This window comes from Musca autumnalis, unplaced genomic scaffold (assembly GCF_047663935.1).
Source record: "Musca autumnalis isolate F117 unplaced genomic scaffold, ASM4766393v1 scaffold_5, whole genome shotgun sequence".
NCBI lineage: Eukaryota > Metazoa > Arthropoda > Insecta > Diptera > Muscidae > Musca > Musca autumnalis.
In genome coordinates, this window is record NW_027412088.1 from 165,202,327 (window position 1) to 165,214,714 (window position 12,388).

General features: G+C 35.7%; 2 non-coding genes across 2 annotated transcripts; both read left to right on the forward strand.

Annotated features, from left to right (window-relative positions):
- The first annotated feature begins 294 nt into the window (after positions 1-294).
- TRNAE-UUC (transfer RNA glutamic acid (anticodon UUC)) lies at positions 295-366 on the forward strand. Its single transcript has one exon. It is a non-coding gene; the product is annotated as a tRNA-Glu (tRNA).
- Positions 367-5,727: 5,361 nt separating this feature from the next.
- Positions 5,728-5,799, forward strand: TRNAE-CUC (transfer RNA glutamic acid (anticodon CUC)). Its single transcript has one exon. It is a non-coding gene; the product is annotated as a tRNA-Glu (tRNA).
- Positions 5,800-12,388: the final 6,589 nt, after the last annotated feature.

The following is a 12,388-nucleotide window of genomic DNA, read 5'->3' on the forward strand; positions in this document are numbered from 1 at the left end:
AATTTTTTTCTGTTCAAAGTGGTTCATCTCTAGATAACTTTTCAGCTAGTTTTTAGTCAGTTTAAAAATTATCGATCTATTATCAATAATTTTATCAACTGGTTAATAAAAGTCCGACAGGGAACTCAATCCATACATTTGTATCGTTACCAGAACGAACACGAGATACACCACTTAACAATTTCAAACACATAATTTTTCAATGACTCAATAAGCGTGTTTATGGTTTCGATGCCACGGCAGACAAACAGCTCAATGTGCACAACAATTCATTTAACAACACCGAATCATATATCCCATATGGTCTAGTGGCTAGGATATCTGGCTTTCACCCAGAAGGCCCGGGTTCGATTCCCGGTATGGGAAATCGTTTTTTCACATTCTATGAAATAAACTCAACGCACAGATCACTAACTGAAAATATTTACCTAACAACAAGCATAGCCCTTATGTGAACTAAAATGGCTGATGAAGTAGCTTGCCATGCCACTAAGCACAACAACAAAACACACAGAAGGCGGCGAACGAACAACAAATAAACATACATACATGTCGAATATAAGTGAATGTTGTTGTTGTAGATAACGATAATTTCCAGTGGTGTGGAATTGATGTTGTTTTATTTTTCTTATTTAAAAAATGTGTGGTTAAAAAATATCGAAATACTTGTTGTAGGTTTATTTCAGTGTTAATTTAGTTTATATTATGATTTTTTTCGCCTTTACTTCTCATTCACTTTGTTAACGCTGGATCTAATATATTTTGTTTTTACTGTGCAAAATTTGTCATTAGTAGGTATGAACTGACGTTCTACCCTATTAATAAGGTTCGTGTGATGATCCAAGATTATGATTCTTTTGTGATTAGAATCTTCCCACTGTTCCGATGGGGTTGCTCCTATCTGGGATTTGTGGCTGGACTGACGGCCTAAAAATGACCACCAAAAACAATTTCAATTCAATACATTTCATTAAAACAATAAATATGCAAAGTATAAAGAAAATTTATATTTGCTTTTGTATTCTATACTTTGAAATCATCAGCAAAATAATTTATAATTTAATTAATAAATTTTAGTAATTTTAATTAATACGTACTTACTTAGTTGGCCAATTACAGAACATTTGTTCCATAGACCGAACTAAGAAAAGATCTCCATTCCTCTCTGTTTTTCGCTTGACTTTTTGGAATACCGCGCCTTTCCATTTCTTCATCCACTTGTTTACTCCATCGAAGCTTAGGCCTGCCGATTCTGCGTGCACCGCCATGTGGCATGTATTCATACGCCTTTTTAGCGGGTTCATCATCGCTCATTCTCATGATATGGCCTAGCCAACGCAATCGTTGCATCTCGATACGTTAAACTATATTCATGTCTTTGTATAGCTTATATAGCTCGTGGTTCATACGACGTCGATATTCACCGTCAAAGCAAATCGGCCCGTAGATCTTTCGAAGAATTTTCCTCTCAAACACACCAAGCACTGCCTTATCTGCTTGCGCAAGTACCCATGCTTCGGAGCCATACATTAGCACGGGTAGTATCAGCGTTTTGTATAGTGTTATTTTTGTTTGGCGCGATGTGGCTTTGTTTTTAAATTGCTTACTTAGACCATAGTAGCATCTGTTGGCCAATACAATTCTTCTTCTTATTTCACAACTGATGTTGTTTGTTGTGTTTATGGCAGTGCCGAGGTAGACGAAGTCTTTAACTACCATTGAAATTACGTGTGTTTTTTTTCGATTCCACTTACGGACATTAACAAAAAGCAGTTCAAATTGATAGAATCCCTTAGACAAACTATAGAAATTTCACGATTAGTTTTATCGTTATTCCGTTTGGGTTGAGTATTTGTTTTGCGTGCGATTGAGGTGAAGTGTTTGTTTGATATTTGATGGCAAAAATATTGTTTTAGTGAATAATTATTAAAATAAACTAATTTAAATCACAACTAGAAAAGATAAGTCGCTTTGTTTAGGGGTAAATCCAAAATTGTCGCTCGATTCATCGAATTACTGAAAAATTTAACAGAAGTCGAAAAGTTATTTCAGTATTTTTGGTTGTTCATAAAAACAATTTGTCGTCCGCTGGAGATGTTACTTGTGGTGAGCCACAAGATTCCATTTTGTCGCTACTGCTTTACATTATCAAAATTTCAAATATTAATTCATTTGTAAGGCAATTTTAATTTTTAATGCTTTTTATTAATTTTGGGCGTATGAACCCACAAAAATGTGGATATGATTAAAGCTCAAAAATTTGCGGGGATATCGATAGATAGGGCTATTTTTTACCGTACTAGCCTACGAAAAACATAATATCGTTGTAAATAGGACCACTAGGAAAATCTTCGATAAAAATGTCCAAAGGATCCTCGAACAGACCCTTAACCACACAGAAATTTTTAACATTTGTGTGAGCGGTTGCTTAAGGATTGGAGAGATAGCGCCCAAATTTGAATATAAACTAAGTTTCGACAATATTTAGAGATCCAAAGTTTGGACCAAATCGTTTGCTACGTCTATGAGACATTGCGCGTACCATTTTAGCGAATATTTTCGAACTTTTGTGGGGGAAGTACCGGAAGGAGTGGACCTATAAGCAACACCTTCGAATTACATCTAATATTCGAAGACATATTAGGATATCCAAAGTGTGGAAGAACGTAGTATTCGGTTCGAGCTCTCCAGCCACTACATATGGTGCCATTGGGGGTTTTTACAACTTCGGGCTGTTTTCCCAAGAAGTATGGAGCAGCAAATGCAAGTTGATTCAATAAAAATCAAAGAGATTCGAGAACAGGTCTTAAAAAAAATATCCAAAAATTTTGTGTAGGAGTGGATAAAGATAGTCCATGTTCGAACTTGATCTATACATATCTGGTAGATGTATTAGGATGGACCAAATCGTCGCTCCCATCAAGAGTTATTGTGCACAGAATTTTTCCGAACATTTTCGAACTTTTGTGGGGGAGGTACCAGGAGGATTGGACCGATATAACCCATCTTCGAACTTAAACTAAGTTTGGACAAAATATTACGAAAGCCAAATTTTGGACCGAAACGCTTGATCCTTTCGAGAGTTATCGTGCGCTCCAGCCAGACAGGCGGACGGACCTGGCTAAATCAACTCCAAATTATCTGAAACGGATTTCGATAAGGTAAATTTTGCCCGTTATCATAAATGCCGAGGGTATAAAAATGAACCTATCGAAGGAATATGACAAATTTATACTTATAGAAGGAATATAAAAAGCCTGGTCAAGTATTTCGCATGATTATACCTATAATGAAACTAAACGGCTCATTGTATATTCTGACTTCGAAAATCTACAATTGAGGTTTTCAAAAAGTTTTTGAAAGAGTAGAGGATGCTCAGTATTGACCTGTGGTGGTACTGCTGGCGACTCTGGAAACTAAAAGTGAATTAGTTTGAATCATGCATGTGCCATTCTATATACCTTTTATCCCAATTTCTCTAAAGCTGAAAATACATCTAACGTTTGAGTAAAGTTTTGTGTCATTTCCGGTAGAAGAATAAAGAAAAATTGGCAGCACTTTGTCTTTTATTCATCTGCCAGAAATTTCACAAAACTTTACTCAAACATTGGATGTGTTTTTAGCTTAAGTCTTTAATACAAAATCTATGGAAAATTCCAAATATGAAGGTCGGTCATTCCATTTTCACATTTAATTAATTGCAAATTGTAGGACAATGTGTCTTCAAACTTTTAATCCTTTCCTAACATATAAACATTAAAATAGTTCAAAACCTGGAAACATTTACCATTAGTGACCAATATAAGAGGATAATAGGAACAACAACAGTGAAACGTGACTCGTATTCTCGTGAATCACGTGTGGAACCTTAACAATTCTCTTTCTTATACAGCAACAATAATAACATGTGTCTACATTACAACAAAGGATCTCACGAAATACTATGCAGGATATTTGTAAAGGATGAACATGAGGTAAATAGAGACAACAGAGGGGTTGAGCAACATGAAAAACATGCAACAAGAGCAATTGCATGCCTATTTGTTATTAATGGAAATAAAATAGAAATCACAAAGAATTTTTATTAGAAAATTGTAGCCCGCTTACCGAATGTAGTTGTGGCCCACTACACACAGGACGTATGCATGGTCTCCCTTTCCGTGCTAAGAAATGAAAAGGGTTTGTTGTTTGATTCAAAGGCAAGCGGGGACAAAGGTGTGTTTGTTTTGTTGTTGTGTCCTTTAAGCGTGTATCTACATTTCTATTCCGGCAGGATTGTTGCTTTAGTCAACAACAAAATAACTGAATAACAAACAACAACAAACAAAGGTAAACAAGTGGGAGGTCATATTAATTGAGATGAGGTGGAACTGTTGGGGTTACGGCGAAAAGAATTACTAAGAATAAGGAGGGGAGCGTAAGATTGAGGAAAAAACGATCATGAGGGTGTTGCTATAACCTGATACAGTAATAGTATTAGCAACGGCAACAAGCCAACACATTTTTTGTGTATTTGTTTTAACAGCTGTTGTTGTTAGACACGTTATAGGCTAAACACAATCACACATTTTATACCTATGAATACCATATGTTCTGGGCGCGAATACGGCAGGAGGTTTGTATAGGTACATATGTACCTATATTGTTTCAAAGGAATGTAGAACGCGTTCTATATGAATAATACCTTTAAAGTGTTATATAAACGATGAAGGTGTGTAGAACATGGATATTTTGTTCGGATCGTATTCACTGTGTAGGGCCCGTGTCAGTCTAAATATAAGCTTATAGACATATACATATAAACCAGCTCCACTAAAATAAATCTTTACAAATTAAAAACGGAGTGTGTATTTGTGAAGTTCGAAGCAAATAGGGGCCTTCAAGCACTAGAGGAACCCATAGAATAACTTTAATACATGTAAAAGTTTTCCTGTTTTTATTTAAACTGTCCACACTGTATGTTTTGTTTACAAAATAAACGTCACTTTATTCAGTAGACCAATAAAAAGCGACTAAAAAACTCCAAGCCATCTTCATTCACTTCGTAGAGTGTACCTGAAACTTGGTCAAAAAGTTAACGACCACAATGCACGATTCCATCTTGCCTTTCTTTTCATTGTTATGGTTATTATTGGGCATCAAATTGATGCAATGCCGCGCCACTTTCCCCCCGCAAAACAACACAGTCTACACGAAAGAAAGGAGTAAACATTAATTTTCATTTGTTGGCAGTTCATTTTTATGGACTTCGAAGTAATTGTCTCGATACTAATACATTCGGATGTATTATTTTGAACGTAATTTTCCACTTAAATAACAAAGTGAAAATTTGAAATGTATTTATAAATATTTTGTAAGCACGTGATAGACGCTTATAGGCAAGTTAGTCATTCTGTTAGGCAGTGGTTCACCTTCCAACTACCCCTTGCCACACACAGCACATCACTTGTGAATGAATGGATTGTTTTTTAAACAAGCAATAAGAATGTCTAGCAGTGGCAGAAAGGCAAACATAAGAGGGAGTGAAAAGAAAACAAACTTGTTTTTTGAATGTTTGTTGTTCTTTTTCTATACGTTTGATTGTTTAAAGAAACGTGTCTGTTTGTTGGCGTTATGATTTGTGATTCAATTTTGGCCACTGTGAATAGTGAATGGTTGCTTGTTTGTTGCTTGCATAGCTATTTCATAAATATTATAGTAGGGTTGGGGCAACATGGTCTTCAACAGTCCCGTATTGTCTAGTGGTTAGGATATCCGGCTCTCACCCGGAAGGCCCGGGTTCGATTCCCGGTACGGGAAACAATTATTTTTTGTTTACTATATTTTTTATTGATTTAACCCTACGATCCATAACCACCTGGACAAACGAGAGTCCACAACCAGGGTACCCGGGTACACAATTGAAGTTTTTTCGTTTATATTCAAATAAAATAATATTTATATGCACAAATTATAAAAAACTCTTAGTTTTTACATCTTAACTGTACAAATAACTGTACAATGTTAAAAAAGAAAGGTATAAAAAGAATACATTTCAATGATTTCGTCAGTATAAGTTGAACAGTGAACAGTGAAAAATGAACCGCGGAGTAGAATATTTAACAGAAAGACAATAAATGCGTTTGAGTGAAGAAGCCAGAAGCAGATATATTGAGTCTATACTTGATAATATGATTGGGGATAGCGATGATGACGAAACTTTGGAGCCAACTGAGGAAGAAGGAGATGTATTTACGGGAGAAGTGCAAGATTCAGAAAGTGAAGACAATGACAACGAAATTCCAGCCGCTATTGACACGCCAATGCAAATTGAGCAAGATGTATTTGAAGATGATAGTGACAGCGAAACTGATATGGTTGAAGAAAATGCACCAACATCAAGCACAACAGAAAGTACGATTGCACGTGATGGTACTCAATGGCAACAATCTATGATTGCACGTGATGGCACTCAATGGCAACAATCACCACCTGTTTGTCATCAAATAAGGAGTCACAACATCGTAAGAACTCGCAGTGGTCCATTACGAATGACGGAAAGTATGACTGGTATGCAATGCTTCAAGAGTTATTTTACAATAGAAATTGTCGATATAATCGTGCGTCATACCAACAAAAAAGCCAATTCAACTTTTGATGCCTACAATGCAGCAAACCCAACAAAGCGTCAATTGAAGTGGAAGGATACGACAGTGGAAGAAATATACGCATTCATTGGAATGATGATAATGGCAGGCGCAAATCATTCCAATGATGAAAATACAAGGGATTTATGGACGCAATTGTCTCATCCTCTATTCCGTGCAACAATGGGATTAAACCGTTTCTGGGATCTTATTCGTTTTATACGTTTTGATGACGCGAGAACAAGAAACGAGAGACAGCGCACAGACAAAGCTGCTCCAATACGAGATATTTGGGTAATGTTGAACGCTAATCTCGCAAAATATTATGTGCCTACAGAAAATTTAACAATCGACGAACAATTGTTTGCGTACCGCGGCAGAACAAAATTTACCCAGTATATTCCATCGAAGCCTGCAAAATACGGGATCAAGGTATGGTGGATATGCGGTGCTAAAAATTCATATCCTCTTCAAGGCCAAATATATACAGGCAAACAAGAGAGTGGTCGCGAAATCGGTGTAGGCGAAAGAGTAGTCAGAGATTTGGTTGGGCCATACCACAATAGCGGACGTAATATCACAATGGATAATTTGTTTACGACGCTGCCACTAGCAAAGCATCTGATATCCGTCAATCTCAGCATTGTTGGAACACTGCGGCGAAACAAAGCATATATACCAACAGAAATGAGAGACGATAAAAAATGACTGTTGGGATGAGCAAATTTTGTTTCCACGAGAAGGTGACTATGGTTTCATATAAACAGAGGAAAAGAAATTCCGTAATATTGTTGTCGACTCTGCATGATGATGCAACTGTAGACGAAAACGGCAAACCAGAAATCATAAATTTTTACAACAAAACGAAAGGTGGCGTGGATGTTATGGTCCAGACGCTTCGTGAGTATACCACCCAGAGACACACAAAAAGGTGGCCTTTGTCGTTTTTTTACAATATGCTCGATGTTAGTACTTTCTCGGCATACATTATATTTTATGAGAACAACAGAACTGTTCCATATCAAACAACACGGAGAAAGCACTTTTTACGTAAACTTGCTGGAGATTTGTGTGTGCCAATAATAAAAGAAAGACCAGCCAAGCGCCAAGTAACGCGCCATTTTTCCACCAAAACAGCAATTGAGAGCGTTATGGGAAGACCAGTGGAGACGGTACAATATACCGAGCAACCTTCGACTTCTGCGGCTGCTTCTACTGAGGGCAGGAAGCCTATAACGGGAAGCTGCTATTTGTGCGCTTCTTTGCCAGGCAACAGGAGAAGAAAGACGAGAAAAGTCTGCAACGTTTGCAAGAAACCAGTTTGCGATCAACATACTAAAACAATATCAAAATGTTTTCCATTTTTCAACAATGACTCAACATAAGACATCAAATATTAGAAATAAGTTAATATGAATAAAATATAAATAATTTAACTAAAAAACAATTACAGTTAATTTTTTACACATGAATAAACATTTTGAAACAAAATAAAAATAAAACAAAAGCTTTTTCTTTGAAATATAAGGTAATTTACACTAAGGTACCCGGGTACCCCGGTCATGGACCCCCGTATACAAAAACTTTAAACTCATTTTTTAGTTAATATATTTAACCAAATTTGATAAACTTTTTTCCAGTCTCTAAGTTTAGCCGAAATCTCTTATGATCCGGAGTTTCATGTTGATATCTTCAATAATAAAGGAACAGCAGCACTTTAAAGTTCAAAAAGGTACCCGGGTATCTGGTTATGGATCGTAGGGTTAATGAAATAAGGGAAACTTCACTAGGTAAATAATGCACAATATTTATTCGTATCTTTACACTATGCTCCCAAATCAATTTTTTTGGCCGAAACTACTGAAACGAACTAAATGACATTTTTCTCCACAAATTGATTAAAATTTATTATTAATGCATTAAAACGTGTTTCTGCAAACTTTAAAGTGGATTATGGTACTATTTATTAGGTTATCATTAGACATTGGATTTTTGCATATTTTTGAAATTTCGGTATTATATAGAATTATATCGTTCCAATAATAAAAACTCGATGTCATATTGAAAATAATCAATAATACGTACAAAGCTCCAGATTATATTGTTTAATAAACAAATTATTTGCATTATAATTTTCAAAAATATGCAAAAATCCGATGTCTAGTTATCATATATTTCAAGGCAGTATCATATTAAGATTATAAAATGTAGTGATTTGATCTATTTGAACATTCATAAATAAAATTCAGTAAAAATAATTCAGTTATAGTTTTAAACTAGGAAACAAAAATCTTTACCACCTTTTTTGTGAATATTTAGAAAAATTCGATATTTTTATACTTCTGCAAACGCATGTGGAAGAAAAAAGTCAACAACTCTGTATGCAAAACAGTTCAAAAATTTCAAAACTAGAGGGAGAGGCATAGGTGGACAGTTACTGGGAGTGAAAAACAGCTTGAAGAATGATGGATTCCAACATAAAATCACTAACCGAGGAAGTCAAGTTATAACACAATGCGAGTTAAATCCTTTAGATTTGAAATTGTGCCAGTATATTTAAGAGGAGTAAACTGGAATGAAGATTTTGAAAGGCTGAAAAGTGGAGTTGAGAGCAGCGAATGTAGCAAAATAATTATCGGTGATCATAATGCTCCAATCGGAGAAAAACAAGAGCTACCGGAGGAATTGATGAAAAATTGCTCCAGTATTCGAAAATCGCAAGATAAAACCATAAACTCAAATGGCAAAAATACATAGAATTATGCAGTAATTATGGCCTGGTAGTTTTGAATGGAAGAATCAGAGGCAATGAAGAAGGAAAATACACATTTGCTAATAAAAATGGTAATTTTGTAATTGATTTGTGTGCTATCTCGACTGAGATGCTAGAAGTATAATATAAATACAAACAAGTAAAAAAGCGTTAAGTTCGGCCGGGCCGAACTTTTCATACCCTCCACCATAAAATATTCTGATCTAAAATGGAATAATTAGTTTTCATTATTGTCCCCAACTTTAAGTTAAAATGTCAGATAATGTACATAAAATGCTTCATTCGGGAGGCCCTTTTTTATGGTGCCTATATCTAATGTTGACAATTTTTGGTGGGCTAGAAATTGGGAGGTACCGTTATATAGGGAGGGGTTATAATATATTATAAATACCGAAAATCGGTACATTACGTGGAAACTTCAAATGTCATTAACAGCTAGTTCGGAGGTATGTGGGCTATACATGGGCTATGAACTTAAATGAACAATTTTTGTTGCAGAATTTTTGTTGGCTTTTAAATTTCAAATTACGGAAAGTTCGTCCAAAAATAAAGCTAAGGTACGGAAAATCGGGAGGTTTGTTTTGGGGCTATACCAAAACATGGACCTACGTTCGGTTAAACATTTTAAGTAAAATCCTCAAAGTACCAAAAATCGGGAAGTATCGTTATATTGGGGCTATGTTGAAAATTGTTGATGCAGATGTGTGGTGACCACTACAGCCTTCAAATGTCAAATTACAGTTACATAGTTCGGTTAAAAATTGTAGCAAAAATTGCTAAATTACTGAAAATTGGGAGGTACCGTTATATGGGAGCTATATCCGAACATGGACCTATGTTGACAATTTTTGATGGGGAGGTGTTGTGACCACTAAGAACTTCAAATGTCAAATTACTGCTAGTTCGGTTTAATATTGTAGCTAAAATTATCAAATTACTGAAAATCGGGAGGCACTTTTATATGGGGGCTTTATCAATACATCGACCTTTCTTGACAATTTTTGGTGGAGAGGTGTGGTGACCACTAAGAATTTCAAATGTCAAATGTTCAAATTACAGATAATTCGGTTAAAACTTGTAGGTAAAATTCTCAAAATACCGAAAATCGGGAGGTACCGTTATATGGGGCTATACCAAAACATTGACCTATGTTCATAATTTTTTCGAATATAAGTTTTTTGGTCACTAAGAACCCTAAATATCAAATTATTATATCTAATTCGGTCTAGAAATGTGACTTAAATGGGATGGGGGCTATTCCAAAACATGGACCTACATATGTCCACTAGTTATATATGTAAGTTTATTGACATTTAAGAAACCTAAATGTCAATTTATAGCTAAATCGGTCTGAAAATGTAGCTAAAAACGTCAAAATACCGTAAATCGGGGGGTACCTTTATATGGGGGCTATACCAAAATGTGAACCGATATAGCCCATCATCGAACTTGACCTGCCTGCAAACAAAAGACGCATTTCCCAAAATTTCAGACAATTTTGGTGGAGAGGTGTGGGGACCACTAAGAACTTCAAACTTCAAATGTTAAAATTACAGCTAATTCGGTTAAAACTTGTAGGTAAAATACCGAAAATCGGGAGGTACCGTTATATGGGGCTATACCAAAACGTGGACCTATGTCCACAAGTTTTGTTATATAAGTTTATTGACACTTAAGAACCCTAAATGGTAAATTATAGCTAAATCGGTCTGAAAATGTAGCTAAAAACGTAAAAATACCGTAAATCGGGGGGTACCGTTATATGGGGGATATACAAAAACGTGGACCTATGTCCACAACTTTTGTTATATAAGTTTATTGACACTTAAGAACCGTAACTGTCAAATTATAGCTAAATCGGTCTGAAAATGTAGTTAAAAACGTAAAAATACCGTAAATCGGGGGTACCGTTATATGGGGGCTATACCAAAACGTAGACCTATGTCCACAAGTTTTGTTATGTAAGTTTACTGACACATAAGAGCCCTAAATGTCAAATTATAGCTAAATCGGTCTGAAAATGTAGCTAAAAACGTCAATATACCGTAAATCGGGGGGTACCGTTATATGGGGGCTATACCAAAACGTGGACCTATGTCCACATCTTTTGTTATATAAGTTTGTTGACACCTAAGAACCCTAAATGTCAAATTATAGCTAAATCGGTCTGAAAATGTAGCGAAAAACGTCAAAATACCGTAAATCGGGGGGTACCGTTATATGGGGGCTATACCAAAACATGGACCTATGTCCACAACTTTTGTTATATAAGTTTATTGACACATAAGAACCCTAAATGTCAAATTATAGCTAAATCGGTCTGAAAATGTAGCTAAAACCGGCAAAATACCGTAAATCGGGGGGTACCGTTATATGGGGGCTATACCAAAACGTGGACCGATATAGCCCATCATCGAACTTGACCTGCCTGCAAACAAAAGACGCATTTTCCCAAAATTTCAGCGTTTTATCTCCATTTTTGTGGATGCTAGAGTGATTACCACAGACGGACGGACGTACGGACGTGCACAGATCGACTCAGAATTTTACCCTGATCAAGAATATATATACTTTATAGGGTCGCAAATGAGTATTTCAATGCGTTACAAACGGAAAAACAAACTTAATATACCCTCCATACTATGGTGGAGGGTATAAAAATAAATGGTTCGATGCGGGATGTTTAAGAAACAGGAAGAAAACGATGCAGAAGGAGACATAATAACATATGCAGAACAAAGGAAATTATATTTAAGGGTGTGTAAAGTCAAAAAATTAGAGTACTACAAGAGCTTGGAGAAAAAACTTGATAATATATCGGATAGTAAGTCCTGGTGGAAGTTAGCTAAAGAAATTAGACAGGTGAATGAAAATATGGATTGTCACATATCTGCGGATTCGATGAAGAATTATGTCAATGAACTTTTGAACCCAATATGTAACACCCGCCCCATATTGTATGCGCGGAATAATAGACGAAATTAAGTCC